Raw genomic sequence first — 26,125 nt, 5'->3', positions numbered from 1 at the left:
AAGCATCAATTCTTCGGCACTCAGCCTTCTTCATAGTCCAACTTTCACATCCATACATGACCACAGGAAAAACCATAGCCTTAACTAGACGGACCTTAGTCGGCACAGTAATGTCTCTGCTTGTGAATATGCTATCTAGGTTGGTCATAACTTTCCTTCCAAGGAGTAAGTGTCTTTTAATTTCATGCCTGCAGTCATCGTGATTTTGGAGCCCCCCAAAATAAAGTCTGACACTGTTTGCCCATCTATTTCCCATGAAGTGATGAGACCGGATGCCATGCTCTTCATTTTCTGAATGTTGAGCTTTAAGCCAACTTTTTCACTCTCCTCTTTCACTTTCATCAAGAGGCTTTTTAGTTCCTCTTCACTTTCTGCCATAAGGGTGGAATATACTCCTTTCTTAAAACATTAATCTATTTTTGAACATTTAAAGCTATTTAAAGCTACATTTTGAAAAAAAAAAAACGATCAATATTTGAATTATCCAACAGATAAAATACAACAAAGGCAAAGGAGTCGCCCATGTATTTCAAGAAGAGAGAAACAGTAGGGAAGCCCACTGCACATTGAAACTAGAGATATTTCAAAAGCTGATTTTTGATTGTATATAATTCATTGATTGCTAGTCGGCATAGAGTTTCAAATTATCAGACCCCGGAGAAAATAATTATGAAAAGATTTTGCTATTATAAACAGACTTCACAATTGTGATATTCTTCCTTCCTCTGTTTTATTTTGGTCATGTTCCCGATTCACATAAGGAGTTATTTTCTCTTAAAAGTGAAATCAATGTTCTGGTCAAGACATGCCAAATGCATATTTTAGAATGTTATAATGGATAGAGAAATAACCCGATGATCTTCTGTTTCATTGTTTTTAATCTTTTTTATTATTATTCACACATTTGGCAAGTTTAAAGTCTGCCTTTTTACAGTTTAACTAGTTTAAACTTCCAGACGTTAATGGAAATACTAAAACAAAATATGATGATAAAAATAGTTCTTAAATAATTCCCGAGAGAGCTCCTAAGACTGACTTTATCTATTCCTTGCAGGCACAGCCTTAACATATCATAAGATGTGAACTCTATTTAGCTGACACTTTGGTGGTGTAAGTGTTTTTCACAAGTAATCAGCACCTGAATAATCAAAGGTGTGTACCATCCATCAGCTTTAATGAAGCATTAAGATACTTTAATGGAACTTAGGGTAATTAGAAAGTCTCTTATGCAGTTCATCTACTAACAAGAACATTTTCAGGATTAATAATAGTGGAGTGAATTTTCCAGCAAGGAATGGGTCCTTACTTTACTTCAGCAGTCTCATTTGTAAAACTAGAATTGTTTTATGTGTTTCAAGGGGATGTTGGGTATAATTCATGATTAAACTGTTATAAAGTATTAATAGTTCCTTAGCTGAAATTATAAGTCTGTTTTCCTTAAGGATCGATCATTACAGAGAAAAGGAAAAATAATACAGTTTTTCAAAGATTCAAAACTATATTCCAAAGAGTACATTGCCTCAGAAAATATATTTTACACCAGAGATTGATATTTATCTAATCATGCCCTAAGACTATTGCAATATGGTAAAATTTATTAGGAATTAACAAATAGGTTATGCATAATAATTTAACACAATTGTTATATAACTGACATTCAACATTATTTTTGTAACTATAGGAAATCAAACACTTCTGCAACAGTGAATATTAACTCAGCTGAAAAGCAGGAGAATAATCAAATCAACTTATTCTTGATCCAGACGTATTGACAGTATCTCAGCAATTTCTTTTTCATTTCTACTGACTTGCTTTTCAAGGGACTCTTGAATCTTCTCCAGCACCACAGTCTAAAAGCATCAATTCTTCAGTACTCAGTCTTCTTTATGGTTCAACTCTTACATCCACACATGACTTCTGGAAAAACCATAGCTTTGACTATAATGACTTTTGACAGGAAAGTGATGTCTCTGCTTTTTATCATGCTATCTATGGTTGTCATAGATTTTCTCCCAAGGAGCAGGTGTCTTTTAATTTCATGGCTACAGTCACCTGCAGTGGTATTTGAGCCCAAGAAAATGCAGTCTGCACTGTTTCCCCATCTATTTGCCATGAAATGATGCTATGATCTTAGTTTTCTGAATGTTGAGCTTTAAGCCAGCTTTTTCGCTCTCCTCTTTCACATTCATCAAGAGGCTCTTTAGCTCTTCTTTGCTTTCTGCCTTAAGGGTGGTGTCATCTGCACATCTGAGATCATTGTTATTTCTCCTGGCACTCATGATTGCAGCTTGTCCTTCATCCAGTCCAGCATTTAACATGACATGCTCTGCATATAAGCTAAATAAGCAGGTGTTGAGGACGTTCAACTTTAAGGGATCAAATATATTCTTCTTTTGTGTGCTGTTTTTCAAGGACTCTCTATTCTTTATCAGTTCCTGGAAAATAGGGATGAGCAGAGCTACACGCAGTTCTTAGGATTGAGATCATGAGAAAGAGCACCTGCTTGGATTCCTTTCAGTGGCTCCCTTCAGTGACCTTCTCAGTTATACCCCTCTTATTCAGAATATTGAATGCTTTCTGGCCCTTTGAAGATTGTTATCTGCTTGGCTTTGTTTTTGCTCAATTATTTTTTTTTTTAATTTTAAAATCTTTAATTCTTACATGCATTCCCAAACATGAACCCCCCTCCCACCTCCCTCCCCATAACATCTTTCTGGGTCATCCCCATGCACCAGCCCCAAGCATGCTGCATCCTGCGTCAGACATCGACTGGCGATTCAATTCACATGATAGTATACATGTTAGAATGTCATTCTCCCAAATCATCCCACCCTCTCCCTCTCCCTCTGAGTCCAAAAGTCCGTTATACACATCTGTGTCTCTTTCCCTGTCTTGCATACAGGGTCGTCATTGCCATCTTCCTAAATTCCATATATATGTGTTAGTATACTGTATTGGTGTTTTTCTTTCTGGCTTACTTCACTCTGTATAATCGGCTCCAGTTTCATCCATCTCATCAGAACTGATTCAAATGAATTCTTTTTAACGGCTGAGTAATACTCCATTGTGTATATGTACCACAGCTTTCTTATCCATTCATCTGCTGATGGACATCTAGGTTGTTTCCATGTCCTGGCTATTATAAACAGTGCTGCGATGAACATTGGGGTACATGTGTCTCTTTCAATTCTGGTTTCCTCGGTGTGTATGCCCAGAAGTGGGATTGCTGGGTCATAAGGTAGTTCTATTTGCAATTTTTTAAGGAATCTCCACACTGTTCTCCATAGTGGCTGTACTAGTTTGCATTCCCACCAACAGTGTAGGAGGGTTCCCTTTTCTCCACACCCTCTCCAGCATTTATTGCTTGCAGATTTTTGGATCGCAGCCATTCTGACTGGTGTGAAGTGGTACCTCATTGTGGTTTTGATTTGCATTTCTCTAATAATGAGTGATGTTGAGCATCTTTTCATGTGTTTGTTAGCCATCCGTATGTCTTCTTTGGAGAAATGTCTATTTAGTTCTTTGGCCCATTTTTTGATTGGGTCGTTTATTTTTCTGGAGTTGAGCTGCATAAGTTGCTTGTATATTTTTGAGATTAGTTGTTTGTCAGTTGCTTCATTTGCTATTATTTTCTCCCATTCCGAAGGCTGTCTTTTCACCTTGCTTATAGACAGACATATAGATCAATGGAACAAAATAGAAAGCCCAGAGATAAATCCACACACATATGGACACCTTATCTTTGACAAAGGAGGCAAGAATATACAATGGAGTAAAGACAATCTCTTTAACAAGTGGTGCTGGGAAAACTGGTCAACCACTTGTAAAAGAATGAAACTAGATCACTTTCTAACACCGCACACAAAAATAAACTCAAAATGGATTAAAGATCTAAATGTAAGATCAGAAACTATAAAACTCCTAGAGGAGAACATAGGCGAAACACTCTCAGACATAAATCACAGCAGGATCCTCTATGATCCACCTCCCAGAATGCTGGAAATAAAAGCAAAAATAAACAAATGGGATCTAATTAAAATTAAAAGCTTCTGCACAACAAAGGAAAATATAAGCAAGGTGAAAAGACAGCCTTCGGATGCTCAATTATTTTTTACTGCCTAAAGCTGTCTTGTATGAAGATATATAAATATGCATCTCTGCAAACAAAGCACTCTTGTTTCACTCGAGACTTGGGTCCCCTGAGTCCCTCTTCTCATTGACTCCAGTCTACAGCTCCTGGTCTATAAAGACCGTGACAAGCAGGGTGACAATATACATCCTTGACATACTCCTTTCACAATTTGGAACCAGTCCACTGTCCACATCCAGTTCTAACTGTTGCTTCTTGACCTGCATACAGATTTCTCAGGAGGCAAGTCAGGTGGCCTGGTATTCCCATCTCTTGAAGAATTTTCCTCAGTTTGTTGTGATCCACAGTCAAAGGCTTTGGTGTAGTCAATAAAGCAGAAGTAGACATTTTTCTGGAAATCTCTTGCTTTTTCTGTGACCCAGCAGATATTGACAGTCTTGATTTCAGCTTGATTTATATAGCCTGGCATTTCACATAATGTACTCTGCATGTAAGCCAGTGATAAAGAACCCCCCTGCCAATTCAGGAGACACAAGATTCAGGGGTTTAATCCCTGGGTCAGAAAGATCCCCTGGAGGAGGGCATGACAACCCATTCCAAAATTCTTACCTGGAGAATCCCATGGACAGAGGAATCTGGTGGGCTCCAGTCCCTAAGGTCACAAAGAGTCACACATGACTAAGATAACTTAGCATGCATGAGTGTAAGTTAAATAAGCAGGGTGACAATATACTGCTTTGACATACTCCATCCTTAATTTTGAAGCAGCCCATTGTTCCATGTCCAGTTCTAACTGTTGCTTCTTGACCTGCATACAGGTTTCTCAGGAGGCTTGTAAGGTAGTCTAGTATTCCCATTTCTTTAAGAATTTTCCAGTTTGTTGTTGTCCACAGTCAAATTCTTAGTGTAGTCAAGAAGCAGAGGTAGATTATTATTATTTTTTTTTTTTAGGAATTCTCTTGCCTTTTCTATGCTCCAATGTATATTGGCAATTTGACTTCTGGTTCCTCTGCCTTTTCTAAATCCAACTTGTATCTCTGGAAGCTCTCAGTTCACATACAGTTGGAGTCTAGCTTGAAAGATTTTGAGCATTACCTTGCTAGCAGGTGAAATGAGCGCAATTGTGCTGTAGTTTGAACATTCTTTGGCATTGCCTTTCTTTGGGATTGGAATGAAAACTGACCTTTTCCAGTCCTGTGGCCACTGTTGAGTCTTCCAAACTTGTTGGCATATTTAGTGCTGCACTTTAACAGCATAATCTTTTAGAGTTTGAATTAGAGCGGCTGGATGTCCATCACCTCCACTAACTTTGTTCATAGAGACAGAACCGAGGAGAATGCACTCGCCTGATAACAAAGATTTGGAGTGACGGACATTAAAGCCTTTGGTGGATCACAGCTCTTGAGTCTTGGACAGACTGTGTTATAGCTTTTAGACAAATCAGTGTTACAGCTCCATGTTACAGCTCTATTTTATTTAGAAAATAGCAGGAGAATACATTCTCGAGGCATGAGGGCATGCTGACCCAAAGACGCGATGAGAAGAGAGTGGGGGAGCGTGTCAGTGGGAGGGAGAGAGAGAGAGAGAGAACGAGGGCCCTTTGGCTCCTCTTTCCGTATGACTTTTCCTCCCCCTGGGCCTGCCCTATGCAAACTGGGATAGCCAGGAGTGCTGTTTCTTCTACCTGAGGTTCTCAATCCGGTCCTCGGACCGTCCTTTGACCTTCCTTTGTTCTATTTTCATGGGCTTTTCCCTTCCTTGTCTTTTAGCCACTGCCATTTTGGACTCCTGTTTCCTATTCTAACTACCTAAAAATAGTGATGCTTCCTCAGGCCCAGTTGACCTCGCACTCCAGGATGTCTGGCTCCAGATGAGTGATCACACCACTGTGGTTTATCTGAGTCATTAAGGCCTTTTTCGTATAGTCCTTCTGAGTATTCTTGCCAGTCATTAATCTCTTCTGCTTCTTCTAGGCTCTTTCTGTTTCTGCCTTTCATTGTGCCCATCCTTGCATGATATGTTCCCTTGGTATCTCTAAGTTTATTTAAGAGAGCTCTTCAGTTCAGTTCAGTAGTCATGTCCAATTCTTTGCGACCCCATGAATCGCAGCACGCCAGGCCTCCCTGTACATCACCAACTCCCAGAGTTCACCCAAAGTCATGTCCATCGAGTCGGTGATGCCATCCAGCCATCTCATCCTCTGTCGTCCCCTTCTCCTCCTGCCCCCAATCCCTCCCACCATCAGAGTCTTTTCCAATGAGTCAACTCTTCACATGAGGTGGCCAAAGTATTGGAGTTTCAGCTTCAGCATCATTCCCTCCAAAGAAATCCCAGGGCTGATTTCCTTCAGAATGGACTGGTTGGATCTCTTTGCAGTCCAAGGGACTCTCAAGAGTCTTCTCCAACACCACAGTTCAAAAGCATCAATTCTTTGGCGCTCAGCTTTCTTCACAGTCCAACTCTCACATCTATACATGACCACTGGAAAAACCATAGCCTTGACTAGACGGACCTTTGTTGGCAAAGTAATATCTCTGCTTTTCAATATGCTCTCTAGGTTGGTCATAATTTTCCTTTCAAGGCGTAAGCATCTTTTAACTTCATGGCTGCAATTACTATCTGCAGTGATTTTGGAGGCCAAAAAAATAAAGTCTGACACTGTTTCCACTGTTTCCCCATCTATTTCCCATGAAGTGATGGGACTGGATGCCATGATCTTCGTTTTCTGAATGGTAAGCTTTCAGCCAACTTTTTCACTCTCCTCTTTCACTTTGATCAAGAGGCTTTTTAGTTCCTCTTCACTTTCTGCCATAAGGGTGGTGTCATCTGCATATCCCATTCTATTGTTTTTCTCTATTTCTTTGCATTGTTCATTTAAGAAGGCTTTCTTATCTCTCCTTGCTATTCTTTGGAATTCTGCATTCAGGTGTATATATATTTCTCTGTCTCCTTTTCCTTTCACTTCTCTTATTTTCTAAGGTATTTGTAAGGCCCCTCAGATAAGCATGTTGCCTTCTTGCGTTTCTCTTTCTTTGAGGTGATTTCAGTCAGTATCTCCTGTACAATGTTAGGAACCTCCGTCTGTAGCTCTTCAGGCAGTCTGTTTACCAGGTCTAATCCCTCGAATCTATTTGTCACTTCCACTCTATAATCATAAGGGATTTGATTTAGGTCATACCTGAATGGTCTAGTGGTCTTAGCTACTTTCTTCAGTTGAAATCTGAGTTTTGCTATTAGAAGCTCATGATCTGAGCCACAGTCAGCTCCCAGTCTTGTTTTTGCTGGCTGTCTAGAGTTTCTCCATCTTTGGCTGCAAAAAATATAATCAATCATTTCAGTATTGACTCTTTGGTGATGCCCATGAGTAGATCATCTCTGTGCTGTTGAAAGAGGGTGTTTGCTATGACCAGTGCGTTCTCTTGGCAAAACTCCATTAGCCTTTGATCTGCTTCATTCTCTACTCCAAAGCCAAATGTGTCTATTACTCCAGGCATCTCTTGACTTCTGGATGACAGCATACTTACATGAAAAGTGAATTTCCCAACCTGATTTGTCCCCAGTGAGATGATAGAAATTTGTGAAAATGATAGATGATAGAAATTTGTGAAAATTATTCTGCTAAGACTCTGCCCCTTTGCACTTCTATCCCCTCTCACCTGAGGTTTGGAACTGGAGATCTGATAGTTACTCTCCAAGCTGAGTTGACCTCTGTGCTCCGAGATGGTGGAGCAGAAGTTGGGAAGAAATCTAGGTCTCTTAATAGGTATGCAGCTTCTTTCAAGCTCAGGACCTCGTACCTCAGCTTATTTTATGTGAGAGAGTAATAAACTTCTGTCTTGTGTGAACAATTTTAATATTTCTCCTGAGTAAATTATAAAACAATTACTTAAGAAAGCTAAATATGTGGTAAGCAATGTTAAAAAGACATGTTTAAATGATAAAATATGTAAAAAAATTAATATTATATTAAAAATAAAAATTACAAATATAATAATCTTACAATCAATATAGCATTTTGAAAAAAAAAAATTAAGTGTGTGTCCTGCATTAAAAAATCCTGGTTTTCAAATTCAATTCCACCACTTACTAGTTGTTCACATGTGAGCAGTTTATTTTACCCTGTACTTCAATGTCTTAACTTGTAAAATAACAATAAACATTCAACAGTTTTAATAGCATTGTTGTGAAGATTAAATTAGATTCATATAAAACACTTACAAAACTATAGATACATGGCCCTTAGTAAGCATCCAATGATGTTTCATTTATAGAATGAAGTTAAATTGCAAAATTTTGTTGTGATATTTTTCCTTTAACGTTTCATTTTAGCTAAAAACTGCTTTCTTAATCTTAGTTGTTTTAGTGTTTTATGTTGGGATGTTGCAATTTTAAAATAGTTTTTATTATTGGTTTAAAAATAGTAGCCAGGAATGCATTAAGATAGAAATGTCTTCCTAAACAAAAAAGAAGGTCATTTTTCTATTATAGTTAATTACTAACAAATATTATCTTTGAAGATATTTAAATCATTTTGTTCTGGTACATTTGAATTTTGGGGTAGGCATATGGAGGTATTGTATGATACTGATGCTTAAGGGATGGTGGGAGAAGATCTGCCTGGGCTTTTAAGGGAAACTTACCAGAGAATCTTGAGAAAATAGGTGATAATTAAAGGTGGACAAGGTCCAGTTTAACCTGTTGCAGTGAAAGTGCAAGACCTAGAGCAGTAGGGGAATATACAGTCTGGAGCACTTGCCGGTAGACATGGAGAACAGCCCACTCAAGGGACGTGTAAGCAGTTAGAAATGTAAGTCTAGAATCTGATGCAGAAGACACTTGGGACTGAATGCCGTTGAAACTGATGGAAAGGAATAGAAAAATGAAAGAGCATCTAGTCTCTCTCGTATAGCCCCAAGCCATTTCATGTATAATGATCAGGTTTATGGAGTGCTGCCTAAAACAATCAATCACGTGAGAAAGTACATTATCAAAGGAGCTCAGAAAAGAGAGAAGTTTAAGAACAGTGGAATTGCCCCAGTGCTAAACTCTCCCCCCTAGCTCCCCACCTCCCCTACTCTTTCTTCCTCTTCCTCTTTCCCTCTCCCCAACCCCGCCCCTTGGGCTCTCTCTCTCTCTCCCGCCCTGTTCTGAAAAAACTGATAGGAATGCAGGTTCCTGAGAATTTGGCACTGAGGTCTTTGTGACTTTGGCAAGAGCAGTTTCATCAAAGTTCTAGAGAGGAAGCTAGGTCCATTGATGGAATGGTTTGCAGAGCAAACGGGAAGTGAAGTGTTGGATTCACAAAGTGCAGATAAGTTGTGAACAGCTCTTCCGCGGAGAGGGCAGCAGAGGATGGTGGGCAGAAATGCTGTATAAATATGTTAGGGTTAACAGCACATATCATTGTGCTGATTTCAGCAAAAGGAGAGCACAGCTTGAATGAACAAGAGAGGAAAAAGATAGATGAGGATATTGAAGTAATACATTCATTCACCCTGTACTTTGGTGAGTAGAGAAAATAGTTTATTTGCCTCTAACCGACCCGATTACTTAAGGTTCTGTTGTTCTGAAGCTAATACACTAAGCTTTTCCAATTAAAATTGTTTTCCATTCTTAGGTTTAAACAATGTCTTTTCAATTTAAAATTTCTGTTAATTTCATTCGTAGTGCTTTTCAAATCTACTACGTCCTTCTATTTTTTTGTCTATTCATTTTTGAGAGCTGGATGTTGAAACTCCAAAATAAAAATCTTGATTTGCCTACTTAAAAAAAATAATAATTGTAATATATAATGGAACTATATGTATCTTTGTTCTGTATTTTTTAAGTCTGTAAATGTGTTATTATACTTCCACAGTTTAAAAAACAAAACAGAAAAAAAAAACAATTCTATCAATTTCAGACTGAACTTACCATCAAAGTTGGTTTAGGCTCCTTTGAATAGCATAGTATATTAGACTTCATTTCTTTTTTCCCACTAAAGTGGTATCTGAGCATAAGGAAGAGGGGCAGACTTACTGTGTTTTCAAGAAGAGAAGAGAGGGAACCCTATACTTTTTGGTTTTTAATTGACTGTTGCTGGTGTCCATTCAGGTGTGACTGGTCTCATCACTGGACCAGCTGGCCCCAACAGTTTGCCTGGTCTCAATGTTCCCATCTGTGGCATTCAGTTTTTCTATTAGCATTCCCATTCATTACACAATGTGAGTGACATTACACAATCACATTCATATTCATTCACAAGCTTCTGCACCCACGATATTCACAGTATCCTAAAAAAGATACTGGGAGTCAAGAACACCACCTTAATCATCTTCTTTCTATCTCTTTCCCGCCACCGGTGCATTCTTCCTTCCACATAATTTGGACATGATGCCAAGCCTATGTTTCAAATTCTCCTAAGCTCATATATCTTTCTCAAGTCAAGCCCAAGACAGAAAGTCATTAGCCTAAAGTCTTTAATTTCTCCATATATTATATCTAAAGTACTTTTTCACCTACCAGTGTTTAGGCCCTGTTATCAACTTACCTGATTTTCTCTCTCTTACATTGTTTTTCTTCACAGTCTTTCAAGAACAGAAGGAACATATTAAGGATTTTTATAAGCTTTATGTCATATATACCTACCTTCAGTCAGTATGACTCAAGACCTAGCTCACTGCAGGTTTCCATGTCTTTTCCAATCCAAGGACTAAAAGAGCTAAATATTTATTTTCTTAGCCACCTCCACTGTAGGAGTAAACATGTGACTCAACACTAACTAAATCTCTCCTGTCCTTAAGCTCCCTAGTTTAATATCAATCCCCAGAGCAGAAGATATAAACCAGGTCCTGAGCTTACGTTACCCTGCTTTTTTAACTTCTCTGCAGAGTACATCATGAGAAACACTGGGCTGAAAGAAGCACAGCTGGAGTCAAGTTTGCTGGGGAGAAATATCAATAACCTCAGATATGCAGATAACACCACCCTTCTGGCAGAAAGTGAAGAGGAGCTAAAAAGCCTCTTGATGAAAGTGAAAGAGGAGAGTGAAAAAGTTGGCTTAAAGCTCACCATTCAGAAAACAAAGATCATGGCATCTGGTCCCATCACTTCATGGGAAATAGATGGGGAAACAGTGGAAACAGTGTCAGACTTTATTTTTTGGAAGCTGCAAAAGCACTGCAGATGGTAATTGCAGCTATGAAATTAAAAGACATTTACTCCTTGAAAGAAAGGTTATGACCAACCTAGATAGCATATTGAAAAGCAGAGACATTACTTTGCCAACAAAGTCCATCTAGTCAAGGCTATGGTTTTTCCAGTAGTCATGTATGGATGTGAGAGTTGGACTGTGAAGAAAGCTGAGCACTGAAGAATTGATGCTTTTGAACTGTGGTGTTGGAGGAGACTCTTGAGAGTCCCTTGGACTGCAAGGAGATCCAACCAGTCCATCCTAAAGGAGATCAGTCCTGGGTGTTCATTTGAAGGACTGATGCTGAAGCTGAAACTCCAATACTTTGGCCACCTCATATGAGAAGTTGACTCATTGGAAAAGACTCTGATGGTGGGAGGGATTGGGGGCAGGAGGAGAAGGGGACAACAGAGGATGAGATGGCTGGATGGCATCACCGACTTGATGGACGTGAGTCTGAGTGGACTCCGGGAGTTGGTGATGTACAGGGAGGCCTGGCGTGCTGCGATTCATGGGGTCGCAAAAAGTCGGATACAACTGAGTGACTGAATTGAACTGAGCTTACATTTATTATAAAACCCTATACTTTATGATTCTTTACAAACTGGGCTATAAGTGGCTTAGGTGGTAAAGAATCTGCCTGCAATGTGGGAGGCCTGGGTTCGATCCCTGCGTTGGGAAGATCCCCTGGAGAAGAGAAAGGATACTCACTGCAATATTCTTGCCTGGAGAATCCCATGAACTTAGTCCATGGGGTGTCAAAGAGTTGGACATCACTGAGTGGCGTTCACTTTCATACTTTATGATAAAAATTAGTATACATTTTTACCAAACATGTATTATCAGCTGAGGTCTATCCTATTTAATGACCATAGATTAGATTCTCAGTCCATGTAATATACCCTGAAATTTTGGAGACTTCAAAATGCAAATTTCCATCCTTTAAAAACTTTACTTTTTCAAACAGAGAAAATGTTTGGGGCGTTATTCTTCTGTTGTTATTCTCATTGCTTCTAACTGGATATTGAAAATTACCACAGTGAGTTAGAGGGTGGTGAGCAAGGTTGAGAGGGGACAGAAGTAGATGCCCCAGTACAGGCTGGGCCCGCTTAGTGGCTTGGCGACATGCTGCTCTTCATGAGTCTTGCAGACAAAGAATAGAAAGCTTGCTTCTCAGGAGCTTTGCATAATAATGATTAAAAAAAAAAGCAATGGGTTTTAGTTATAATTCACACATAAAGGCAAATGACTGGTTCCAAACAGGAAAAGGAGTACGTCAAGACTGTATATTGTCACCCTGCTTATTTAACTTCTAATAAGAGTACATCATGAGAAACGCTGGGCTGGAAGAAGCACAAGCTGGAATCAAGATTGCCGGGAGAAATATCAATAACCTCAGATATTCCCAGGGACGGCGGAGCCTGGTGGGCTGTCGTCTATGGGGTCGCACAGACTTGGACATGACTGAAGCGACTTAGCAGCAGCAGCAGTATGCAGATGACACCACCCTTATGGCAGAAAGTGAAGGGGAGCTAAAAAGCCTCTTCATCAAAGTGAAAGAGGACAGTGAAAAAGTTGGCTTAAAGCTCAACATTCAAAAAACGAAGATCATGGCATCCGGTTCATCACTTCATGGGAAAGAGATGGGGAAACAGTGGAAATAGTGCCAGGCTTTATTTTGGGGGGCTCCAAAATCAGTGCAGATGGTAATTGCAGCCATGAAATTAAAAGACGCTTACACCTTGGAAGGAAAGTTATGACCAACCCAGATAGCATATTGAAAAGCAGGGACATTACTTTGCCAACAAATGTCCATCTAGTCAAGGCTATGGTTTTTCCAGTGGTCATGTATGGATGTGAGAGTTGGACTGTGAAGAAAGCTGAGCACCAAAGAATTGATGCTTTTGAACTGTGGTGTTGGAGGAGACTCTTGAGAATCCCTTGAACTGCAAGGAGATCCAACCAGTCCATCCTAAAGGAGATCAGTCCTGGGTGTTCATTTGAAGGACTGATGCTGAAGCTGAAACTCCAATACTTTGGCCACCTCATATGAAAAGTTGACTCATTGGAAAAGACTGATGGTGGGAGGGACTGGGGGCAGGAGGAGAAGGGAATGAGGATGAGATGGCTGGATGGCATCACCAATTCTATGGACATGAGTTTGGCTGAACTCCGAGAGTTGGTTATGGACAGGGAAGCCTGGCGTGCTGTGATTCATGGGGTCGCAAAGAGTCAGACATGACTGAGCGACTGAACTGAATTGAACAGACTGAAAGGCAAATGATAAACGAGTTAATGACTTAGACCTGCTTTATTTGTGAATGACTTTTTTACTTCAGTATTTTTTTTTTCATCCAAATAGTATTAAGATAGCTGTTTTTGTCAACACATATATGAAACATAAAGCAACCGTTACCTGCCCTTGATTGCCATTCATCCAGTTGGATGTTTGAAAGAGTGATTCTGGCAGGCAAGCTTACTGCGGTCAGCAATGAGGATGAGAGGATGACAGGCTTAGGGATACTTTTTATCTTGGGTAATTTCATTTGATGTGTGTATTACGTTGTGTTCAGTGTCAGGTTTTTTTTTTTTTTTTTTTTTCCCCTGTGTCAGTTTTAATGAATGAATGTCTCCATCTCTAGTATGCTAACAACACTTCATGAAGTGCTGCCAAACTGGCTACGTGGCTTTATCACAATAACTCAGGGAGCTTTATAACAATATTTATTTCTTGTATTATGCCCAGATAGGCTCAGCAGGTATTCAGTGGGACGTTAGGATATACACATGCTCTCTTTCCCCTCCCTCCCCCACTCTCTTCCCCTAATTTTCTTTTTCTTTCTCCCTCGTTCTTTCTCTCCTTTCCTCTATTCTGATGGGTAGGTGGGTCTGTAAACTCTTCTCTATATCATCTCCCAGGTAAATTGTGCAACTATATGTCATTTTAATATGTATTCCAAAGTTGGCATCCCTAAAAATTGCTGTTCACACTGTCCTAACTGAATTACTCTAGCTTTAAGCAAATCTAAGGAAACTGATATTCAAGTAAAAATCAACTTTGTGCAGAAGTGTTCTCCACCTGTATGCGGTTTAGATGTGAGGATGATGTCTGTAGCACATGGACTGTCTCTATGAAATATCATGAGTATAAATATGAACCAGATGGGAAGATCATTGTTTTAAGCACATCATTTAGTAAATCATAATTCCTCAAGCAATGCTTTATAATAGGTGAAGCATTGTGAACATTCTGTACTGGGGCTTCTGGAGATTCTTCTTCAACAAGGATGAGAGTTCTGATTCTCAGCTCAGGTGATGTATACGAGGATCTTGTTGTTCTGGGAATGCACCTCTAAGGTTCCTTGGAAGTGCAATTCCAACACCAGGTGTCTGTAAATAACTTACTGATGTTGCCTTTTAAAGACTATGGTCCAACTCTAACCTCCACATTAAATCAAAGCTATTCAACATACAAGAAGGAGCTGCTGTCACTGAAGACTTGTGAGGCTCTGCGGTACTGAGCACATTGAAGCTTGGCTTCTCTGGTGCATATGGATGCAAACTTTTTCCACCTAGTGTTTTTCAACCATGTTGTTCAGTTCTGGAAAGAAAGTAAAAAGCAAGAGGAGAAGGTCCCTAACTGTATTATGCTTGTATATTTAAACTGAGAGCAGATGGTAATTGAAGAAACATTTTTTTTTACTTATTGAGATAATTAAATAATAGGAATATATGATATTAAACAGCTATAGAAATATTTGGGGTGTCAAGAAACAAAAATTTTTGAGAAGGTGATAAATAAGCTGATCTCTGGAAAGTCATATAAAAATGTGGCCAAGGAGGGCATTGCCCACCCCCCGTCTGGAGCATCCATAATTGCAGAGAAAGCAGTTTGCAGCATTTTCCCTCTTTAAGGCCTCCTGGGCCACATTCTCTTACGTGATTGGCTTCAGATCACGTTTTCCATTTGCAAAGCCCTTGTAAAGTGCGGGAGGCATTCCTTTACTTCAGGACTGCCCGCCCTCTACTGCTTGTCCCCCTTGCTCACATTGCCAATTTCATTCTAATGATTCACTACTTGTTTTGTTTGTTTATTTGGAAAGTTCTCACTACCACCCTTTACTCTGGTAACAAATGGATGCTTCTCTCAGAGGGGAAACAATTATATGCAGTTTGGGTGGGATTGATCCCTTTCCAGAATGTGGAAAGGAGAAGTGGCAAGGAGACCTGGGCCCAGCTAAACAGAATGCTCTAGATAATTGGATCATCTAGGTGACTGGTGTGGTGTTGGGCCCATCACCCAATACATGCCCATGATACAAAGAAGGACGGGCTGTTTCTGGCCAATTCAAAGCTGTGGGTCTGGAGGCTGATAGAAGTATATTTCCTAATACAGGGAATTTTAACCATCTAATCAGAGAAGAAAGGAATCCCCTGGATTCTTAGTTAGATGAGTTAATAATTCCTCTTTAAATTGTTAGAAAGATGATTGTTACACAAGCTGAAATGCTACTATCATCTGCAAAAATAGCAATCTTAATGCACTCATTTTTCAAATGTCAAGTCACAGAAAATGAACCAGTTGGTGTTTTTTATAAACACACCTATTTTCTATATTCAAAAGTTTACATGCTATTCCACTTGATATGCTTTTTAGAATTTTATTATATGAAACTATTGTTAAAGTTTTATTTTACATTCCCTCTTGCCCTAATTTGGGCATCCCAGGTAACTCAGATGGTAAAGCATCTGCCTGCAATGCAGACCTGGGTTCGATCCCTGGGTCGGGAAGATCCCCTGGAGAAAGAAATGGCAGCCCACTCCAGTATTCCTGCTGAAGAATTCCATGGACAGAGGAGCCTGGTGGACTACAGTCCATGAGGTTGCAAAGAGTCAGAAATGACTGGGCAACTAACACACACATTCTTGCCCTAATTTAAGAAGGATCCAGAGAGGAGAGTGCTAAAAGTAACTTCACAATGATACTGGTTTTGGGTAACAGCTCACCTAATGAGTAAGGCAAGTCTTGAGTTTTAATGTTCAACTCAGTTTGTCTAAATAAAATATGCATCATTTTCTATTAAATTATTATATTGCATTTGTTATATTTAAGAGTCTATGAAATGCCTCTCTGTATTCCAAGAAAATATTCAATTTTTTATTCTTGCTTTGCTGTTCACTGTGTAGTCCACCATCTAAATAATTCATTAAAGTGTTGAATCGGACTTTCCCAATACTTACTCATCTTTGTTTCTTGTCTCTAAGCTAGTTTCCTATTTATGACAAGCCAGTAACCTTGCATTTTACTGTTCCTGTAATTTTTGTGTACCTTTAGGTATGAAAACTCATTCAAGGCATTTTAAAAGCTTAAAGAGATTGTATTCTGTGTTTTCCTCATTATCCAAGAATATTTATCCTGCAAAGAAAGCCAATAGATTTGTCAGGCACAGTTTTCTCTTGACAGGAGCCATGCTGTCATTGTTATTGACGGAGGCATCTGAAATTCTCGCTAACGTTTCTACAATTATTAATAGCTTTGTCCCCCCTCTACCACCACCTTTTATTCCTCTGAGAATAATTCATATTTAACATAAAAGGATCCATCTTCCACTTGAAAGCCTGATTTGTGTTGGATGGTAGAATGATCAATATGAAGCACTCACGTGCTCTTTCTGCTAACATACTGGTTACACCAAATGTATGGGCTGAATGTTTGTGCTGCCTCTTCAAGTTAACGTGCTGAAGCTCCACCCTTCCAGTGCAACTGTTTCTGAATATAGGGCCCTTATGGAAGTGATTAAGGTTAGTATAGTCATAGGTGTAGGGCCTGGATCCCAGAGAAGTCTCCTGTATAGGAAAAGAAGAGAGCAGAGCGCGATCTTTCTGCGCGTGCAGACACTGAGGAAAGGCCACGTGAGCACCAGTGACAAGCAGTGGCCCACTGTAGAGTCCTCCCCAGGACCCAGCGACGCCGTCCTCCCATTCTTAGGGTTTCAGATTCCTGGACTCTGAGAAAGTAAATTTCCACTGTTTAAGTCACTCTCTCTACGATGCTGCGTCGTGGTAGCCTGAGCAGACTGACACTATATTTTTGAAACAAAGGCAGCATGCAGGAGAGGGCAATGGCTTTTCCCACTCTAACGCTTTTTCTAGTCAACTTTTTTTAGTTGTTGTTATGATTGACGTTTTCCAGTGTATCTTATTGTTTTCTGTGCCTCTCATCTCATGCATATTTATTCACTGAAGAAATAAAGCTAGAAATAGAGGTGAAAGTGTAGCATTTTCTTATATAATAGTGTCCTCAGCTTTGTGAGAGTCTATGGTTAGTTTGGATGGTTTCAGGACATACTTATTGAGTATCTGTTAAGTGCCGGGATCCTGCCAAGAAATTTGGAATAAATAAGTGACTAAAACTAAGACTCCTGTTATTGCCAAGCTTTATTTCAGAGGGAGTTGGGGTGTAAGCATGTGGGACACACAATAAAAAAATAAGTGAATCAAATTGTATGCTAGAGAGTGATACCTGGGATGGGAAAAATTAGAACATAACAAAATATTGGTTGCACCCTGGCAGTATTGTCAGGGGATTCCCTGGTAACTCAACTGGTAAAGAATCCGCTTGCAATGGAGGGACCCCACTTTGATTCCTGTGTTGGGAAGATCCCCTGGAGAAAGGATGGGCTACCCAGTCCAGTATTCTTGGGCTTCCCTGGGGGCTCAGCTGGTAAAAGAATCTGCCTGCAATGTGGGGAGATCTGGGTTCGATTCCTGGGTTGAGAAGATCCCCTGGAGAAAGGAAAGGCTACCCACTCCAGTATTCTGGCCTGGAGAATTCCATGGACTGTATAGTCCATGGGGGTCACAAAGAGTCAAACATGAGTGACTGTCACTATCATTTTGGCAGTGTTGTCAAAGAAGGAAGGTAATAGAAGATGAAGACAAAGAGATATTAGTTGCAAAGGCTTTAAAGGGCAAGATTTCTTCATCCTGGAATGTAATGAAACAGAGTATTCATGAATTGTGATGGAAAATATTATTTTCAATCTCACTGTGGTGGGCTGAAGAGAGGACCACTCCCCTCAAGATATGTGCATCCTAATCCTAATCTCCATAACCTTTATGGATGTTTTATCTTACAACATGGCAACTGCTTTACAAATGTTGTTAAGGATCCCGACATGGGGATTATCCTTGACTGCCTGGTGAGTTCAGTGTAATCACAGGGGTCTATTTGAGAGGGAGGCAGAAGCATCAGAGCTCGAGAAAGAAAATTAGAGGAAGGAGCAGAAATAGGAGAGAAATGCTTTGAAGATGAAGGAAGGGCCACTAGCCAAGGAACGTATGTGACCTCTAGATGCTGAAAAGGCAAGGAAAGAGATCCTCCCCTAGGGCCTCCAAAAGAAGCAAAGCCCCCCCAACATCTTGATTTTGTTGTCTCTTTTCAGTCTCTAAGTCATGTCCAACTCTTCATGACCCCGTCAACTGTAGCCCACCAGACTCCTCAGTCCATAGGATTCTCCAAGCAAGAACACTGGAGTGAGCTGCCATGCCAACCTCCAGGGGAATGTTCCCAACCCAGGGATCAAGCCCAGGTCTCCCACATTGCAGGCAGATTCCTTACTGTCTGTGCCACCAGGGAAGCCATAGAAAGGTATAGTATTTTCTACTGTTGCTGTAACAAATTAGCACAAATTAAGTAGCTTAACAGGCTTCCCAGGTGGCTCAATGATAAAGAATCCTGCCAAGCAGGAGACAGAGAAGAACGCAGGTTGCCTCCTTGGGTTGGGTAGATCCTCTGGAGGAGGAAATGGCAACCCACTCCAGTATTCTTGTCTGGAAAATCCCCTGGACTGAAGAACCTGGCAGGCTACTGTCCAAGGGATCACAAAGAATCAAACATGACCCAGCATGAACACATACATTTCTAACTGAAATGTATTATCCGTTAATTTAGGAGAATTAATAGTATATGTGACTTTATCATGAAAATAAATTATGGATATTTTTATGTCACATGAAAGTATTTCAGTTTATGAAAGTTTCTAAAACTATTTTTTTATGGCCATGATCACTTCAAAACTGCAGCAGTTACCAGGTCCAGCACTAGGGAAAACCAACTTTATGTGATACCTTACTGAAAAAGCCTGTCATTGCCACACCATAAATTTCTTCATATACTGAATATTTTGATAGCAACACTTCAATATAGTTGAGTTCCTTTGCAATCTTGAAATAGTTTGCATTTGGAAATATTAATTTGAAGCAAAGTTCATAGGCTTAATCAGACTTCAGAAAGCACCCTTGGAATAAAATGCTTACATTTCCTACTATAGGACTTTCATACTGTAAAGGCATAGAGTTTTACTCAGAGGAAAAGGAAGGCCCATGATAAAAGAGTAATATGATTCCACAGTATTTTTTTTAAAAGGATCATCTTGGCTACCATGTTGAGGAAGCATCATTGGAGGCAAATATCTCGTCAAGAAACAATGGTGTTCAGACCAGTGTGGTAATGCTATCAGCCAGTTCAGTACAGTCGCTCAGTCGTGTCCGACTCTTTGCGACCCCATAAATCGCAGGACGCCAGGCCTCCCTGTCTATCATCACCTCCCAGAGTTCACTCAGACTCACGTCCATCAAGTCCGTGATGCCATCCAGCCGTCTCATCCTTGGTCATCCCCTTCTCCTCCTGACCCCAATCCCTCCCACCATCAGAGTCTTTTCCAATGAGTCAACTCTTCACATGAGGTGGCCAAAGTACTGGAGTTTCAGCTTTAGCATCATTCCTTCCAAAGAAATCCCAGGGTTGATCTCTTTCAGAATGGACTGGTTGGATCTCCTTGCAGTTGAAGGGACTCTCAAGAGTCTTCTCCAACACCACAGTTCAAAAGCATCAATTCTTCGGCGCTCAGCCTTCTTCACATTCCAACTCTCACATCCATACATGACCACAGAAAAAACCATAGCCTTGACTAGATGGACCTTAGTCAGCAAAGTAATGTCTCTGCTTTTGGATATACTATCTAGGTTGGTCATAACTTTTCTTCCAAGGAGTAAGTGTCTTTTAATTTCATGGCTGCAGTCACCATCTGCAGTGATTTTGGAGCCCCCCAAAATTAAGTCTGACACTGTTTCCCGTCTATTTCCCATGAAGTGATGGGACCGGATGCCACGATCTTTGTTTTCTGAATGTTCAGCTTAAGTGGTAATGGTATAGTGATAAGGAAAGATCCAGTTCTGGTTGTATTTTGAATTTTGAGCCAATGGGATTTCCTTAAGAGATATATGTAAAGTCAGCAAAAACAGATTTCTACTGTCGTCTGTGTGTACATTTGTTTCTCTGTTTCATGATTTTATTATTTATATTTGGGTGGTGAAAGAATTGCTAGAGGGAGTTCTGGAGTATGTAAGAGGAATGAGCCCTCATGCATAGCAAGCAGCCTGGTTTTTCATATTTGCAGCGATAATCTTCTCTATGTCCAGAAATAAAACTAGAGTACCTTATTTTGCAGCTCTAATTCTTGAACTCTCCCTTCTCACTTCTTGAAATTCCAGTTTTCCAAACGAATCTAACACCCTGCAGAGATACAAGGCAGACGTAAGAGTATGCTCAACATCACTCATTATTAGAGAAATGCAAATCAAAACCACAATGAGGTACCACTTCACACCAGTCAGAATGGCTGCGATCCAAAAATCTGCAAGCAATAAATGCTGGAGAGGGTGTGGAGAAAAGGGAACCCTCCTACACTGTTGGTGGGAATGCAAACTAGTACAGCCACTATGGAGAACAGTGTGGAGATTCCTTAAAAAATTGCAAATAGAACTACCTTATGACCCAGCAATCCCACTTCTGGGCATACACACCGAGGAAACCAGAATTGAAAGAGACACATGTACCCCAATGTTCATCGCAGCACTGTTTATAATAGCCAGGACATGGAAACAACCTAGATGTCCATCAGCAGATGAATGGATAAGAAAGCTGTGGTACATATACACAATGGAGTATTACTCAGCCGTTAAAAAGAATTCATTTGAATCAGTTCTGATGAGATGGATGAAACTGGAGCCGATTATACAGAGTGAAGTAAGCCAGAAAGAAAAACACCAATACAGTATACTAACACATATATATGGAATTTAGGAAGATGGCAATGACGACCCTGTATGCAAGACAGGGAAAGAGACACAGATGTGTATAACGGACTTTTGGACTCAGAGGGAGAGGGAGAGGGTGGGATGATTTGGGAGAATGACATTCTAACATGTATACTATCATGTGAATTGAATCGCCAGTCGATGTCTGACGCAGGATGCAGCATGCTTGGGGCTGGTGCATGGGGATGACCCAGAAAGATGTTATGGGGAGGGAGGTGGGAGGGGGGTTCATGTTTGGGAATGCATGTAAGAATTAAAGATTTTAAAATGTAAAAAATAAAAAACTAAAAAAAAAATAAATAAAATAAAAAAAAAAAGAAAGTGAAAAAAAAAAATAATAGAAGAAAATAATTAACACAGGGTCAGTCATGGAGAATGTTGCTACAAAAAAATACTTTTGTTGTGCAAATAAGAGCTCAAAATTCCTTTTTAATAAAAGCAAACCAACCCTGGTTTCAGCACTTTGTTTATACAAAACAGTTTGCTATGTGCTGTGAAAAACAGGGCCTTTGCATCCAAGAATGTGCTTTGTTTGAGAGAAAATTGTATATATTTGAGAGAGATTCAGTTCAGTTCAGTTCAGTTCAGTCTCTCAGTCATGTCCGACTCTTTGCGACCCCATGAATCGCAGCACGCCAGGCCTCCCTGTACATCACCAACTCCCGGAGTTTACTCAGACTCATGTCCATCGAGTCTGTGATGCCATCCAGCCAGCTCATCCTCGGTCGTCCCCTTCTCCTCCTGCCTCCAATCCCTCCCAGCATCAGAGTCTTTTCCAATGAGTCAACTCTTCGCATGAGGTGGCCAAAGTACTGGAGTTTCAGCTTCAGCAGCATTCCTTCCAAAGAAATCCCAGGGTTGATCTCCTTCAGAATGGACTGGTTGGATCTCCTTGCAGTCCCAGGGACTCTCAAGAGTCTTCTCCAACACCAAAGTTCAAAAGCATCAATTCTTTTGCGCTCAGCCTTCTTCACAATCCAACTCTCACATCCATACATGACCACAGGGAAAACCATAGCCTTGACTAGACGGACCTTAGTCAGCAAAGTAATGTCTCTGCTTTTGAATATACTATCTAGGTTGGTCATAACTTTTCTTCCAAGGAGTAAATGTCTTTTAATATCATGGCTGCAATTACCATCTGCAGTGATTTTGGAGCCCCCCAAAATTAAGTCTGACACTGTTTCCACTCTTATCCCATCTATTTCCCATGAAGTGATGAGACCGGATGCCATGATCTTCGTTTTCTGAATGTTGAGCTTGAAGCCAACTTTGTCACTCTCTTCTTTCACTTTCATCAAGAGATTTTTAGTTCCTGTTCACTTTCTGCCATAAGGGTGGTGTCATCTGCATATCTGAGGTTACTGGTATTTCTCCTGGCAATCTTGATTCTAGCCTGTGGTTCTTCCAGCCAAGAGTTTCTCATGATGTACTCTGCATAGAAGTTAAATAAGCAGGGTGACAATATACAGCCTTGACGTACTCCTTTTCCTATTTGGAGCCAGTCTGTTGTTCCAAGTGGAGGTGATGAAATTCCAGTTGAACTATTTCAAATCCTGAAAGGTGATGCTGTGAAAGTGCTGCACTCAATATGCCAGCACATTTGGAAAACTCAGCAGTGACCACAGAACTGGAAAAGGTCAGTTTTCATTCCAATCCCTAAGAAAGGCAATGCCAGAGAATGCTCAAACTACCACACAATCGTACTCATCTCACACGCTAGTAAAGTAATGCTCAAAATTCTCCAAGCCAGGCTTCAGCAATACATGAACCGTGAGCTTCCAGATGTTCAAGCTGGTTTTAGAAAAGGCAGAGGAACCAGATATCAAATTGCAAACATCCGCTGGATCATCACAAAAGCAAGAGAGTTCCAGAAAAACATCTACTTCTGCTTTATTGACTATGCCAAAGCTTTGACTGTGTGGATCACAATAAATTGTGGAAAATTCTGAAAGAGATGGGAATACTAGACCACCTGACCTGCCTCTTGAGAAACCTATATGCAGGTCAGGAAGCAACAGTTAGAACTGGACATGGAATGACAGACTGGTTCCAAATAAGAAAAGGAGTACATCAAGGCTGTATATTGAGAGATATTAAATACTAATAAAACATCTGTATAGCCATTTATGGAAATAAATGAGTGGTTGGCATAAGAAAAGTTGGCATGCATTTCTAGATAAAGCATAAGTGCTATAGGAGCTCTGAGGAAGAAGTCATTTTACACAACAAAAAATAAATAAATTTTTACATCTTCTGCTAACGTTCTCAGTCAAGGAACTTAGAGAGAAAGGTGGAAAACAGCCCTGCAGATAATCCCTAATAAACTCCATATACATTTATGGAGTTACTAAATATCTTGTTTACACACAGACATGCACGCACACACACGCACACAATAAGAAACCATTTTCCTCTGTGCCAGCTGTCACTGTATAGACATCAACTTCAGAAGGAGGTAACGTATTTTTTTCTTCAACACTTGAAGGCGACATTTTTGACTGTCAAATTGTTGTTACTGCTCAGTTCTGGTCACTATTAGATCATACTTATTAAGTAACAAAGCAATAAAGTCTTTAATATTGACTGTAAAAAAATGAATAGCCGCATTTTAAAGATTTTGAACTTTGTGGATAACTTCTACTGTTATTAAAAATTTCTCCCATGTCAAAAAGATGTATCTAAGACTGCCATAACATTACCACAGAGCTGATAGCTTAGAACAACAGAACTTTATTTCTGCTCTTTCTGGAGGTCAGAAGTTCAAACCTCGGGTGTTGACATGGTCAGGAAGAATCTACTCCACATCTGCTAGTTGCTGTGACTGCTGGCAATTCTTAACATTCCTTGGCTTGTGGTCACACAACTCCAATTTCTGCTTTATCTTCATATCACCTCCTCTCCTCTGTATGTTTAAGGGCTCAAACTTTGCCACAAACTTGCCAACACTAGGTGTCTTTTTTTTTTTTTTTTTAGTAACAGACATCCTAAATGGTATGGCGGGATATTGACGTGATGATTAGTAACATTTAGCATTTTTCAGTGTTTAGCAACTTTTCACATACCTGTTGGCCACTGTAGGCATAGTGTGAAAGTGATTAGTTGCTCAGCATGTTGGACTCTTTGGGATCTCATGGACTGTGGCCTTCCAGGCTCTTCTGTCCACGGGATTTCCCAGGTAAGAATACTGGATGCGATGCCATTTCCTCCTCCACGGGATCTTTCCGACCCAGGGACTGAACCCACATCTCCTTCATCTCTGCGTTGCAGGGTGATTCTTTACCCACTGAGCCATTCAAGTCCTTAGCTCATTTTAAAATCAGATTTATCATTATTATACTGCTATTAAGTTGTAGAAGTTTTTATATATTTTGTAAATGACCCTCTTGTCAAATATATAGTTTGTAAATATTTTATTTCATTCTGAAGATTATCTTTTCACTATTTGCACTATTTTCTTTTCAGTGTAGAAGCTGTTTAGTTTTATATACTCCCACTTGTTTATTTTTGCTTTTGTTGCCTGTGCTTTGGGTTTAATATCCATGATATAATTACTAAGAGTAATGTCATGGAGTTTTCCTCTACTATTTCTTCTAGGAGTTGTACAGTTTCAGATTTTATGATCTATTCCATTGTTTTATGGTCTTTAATCCATTTGCATAGACTTTGGTATATGGTGAAAGATAAGGATCCAGTTTCATTCTTTTGCAGTATTTGTTAAAGATATTATTCTTTCCCCATTGCGTATTCCTGGTACCTTATCAATCAGTTGACCTTATTTGCATGGATTTATTTCTGGATTTCTTGCTGTGTTACATTGATACATATACCTCTCATTATGCCAATACCATACTTTTTAAGTTGCTATGGCTTTGTCATGTATTTTGTAATAAAGAAATAAGCTTAGTGGTTTATTTACTAAGTCATGTTCAATTCAAGCTTAGCTCTTTTTCAAGATAGTTTTGGCTATTTGAGGTCCTTTCTGGTTCTGTATGAATTTCAGAATTGCTTTTTCTATTTTCATAAAGAATGCAGTTGGGGTGTTGATGGAAGCTAGGGGCTGATGGTTCCCTGCCAATCACACGGCACCATGCCAGGGTTCAGCTTTTGGTGAGTGAGTGACTCCCTGTTGCCTGCCCTTTCATTGTTGCTGTTTACACATTCCTCTGGAGTACTCCCCTTGGCTAGTTTCTGCATATCTCACAGAGGGCACTGATCTGTGTGTTGCTTTTGAATTGATGTGTTGGGAATGTTGTAGGGAGGGAAGACTCCAGGGCTTATCCAGCACATTGGTAATGTCAGTCCTCTGCAGTTTTAAATAATATGATCAGAGCAGCTCCCACCTAGGTGATCTTTGAGTTAACATCTGAAACAGGTTTCAAATATGCAAACAAAATAGCATTCTCTTCAAGATATAATGTCAGATATTGCATATTAAATGTATATGAGAAAACATGTGGTTTGCTCCCAAAACACCATTTTTACCTAAATTCAATTTTTATAATGCTACTTTCCTACAATTGGTAAATACATTTAGGGAATGTATATTTCAATGATATTGTGATTTCATTTAAGTACACCAGCTATTTATTTGCTGTTCAGATAATGATCACTTAATATGCAGAGCCATTCTCTAGACTGTACATGCCATGAGCTACTTTAGGGATTTAAGTACGCTCTTGAAAATTGTAAACTATGATTCA

The sequence above is a fragment of the Ovis canadensis genome, chromosome 5 (genome assembly GCF_042477335.2).
Source record: "Ovis canadensis isolate MfBH-ARS-UI-01 breed Bighorn chromosome 5, ARS-UI_OviCan_v2, whole genome shotgun sequence".
Classification (NCBI taxonomy): domain Eukaryota; kingdom Metazoa; phylum Chordata; class Mammalia; order Artiodactyla; family Bovidae; genus Ovis; species Ovis canadensis.
Note: the sequence above shows the minus strand (reverse complement) of the source record.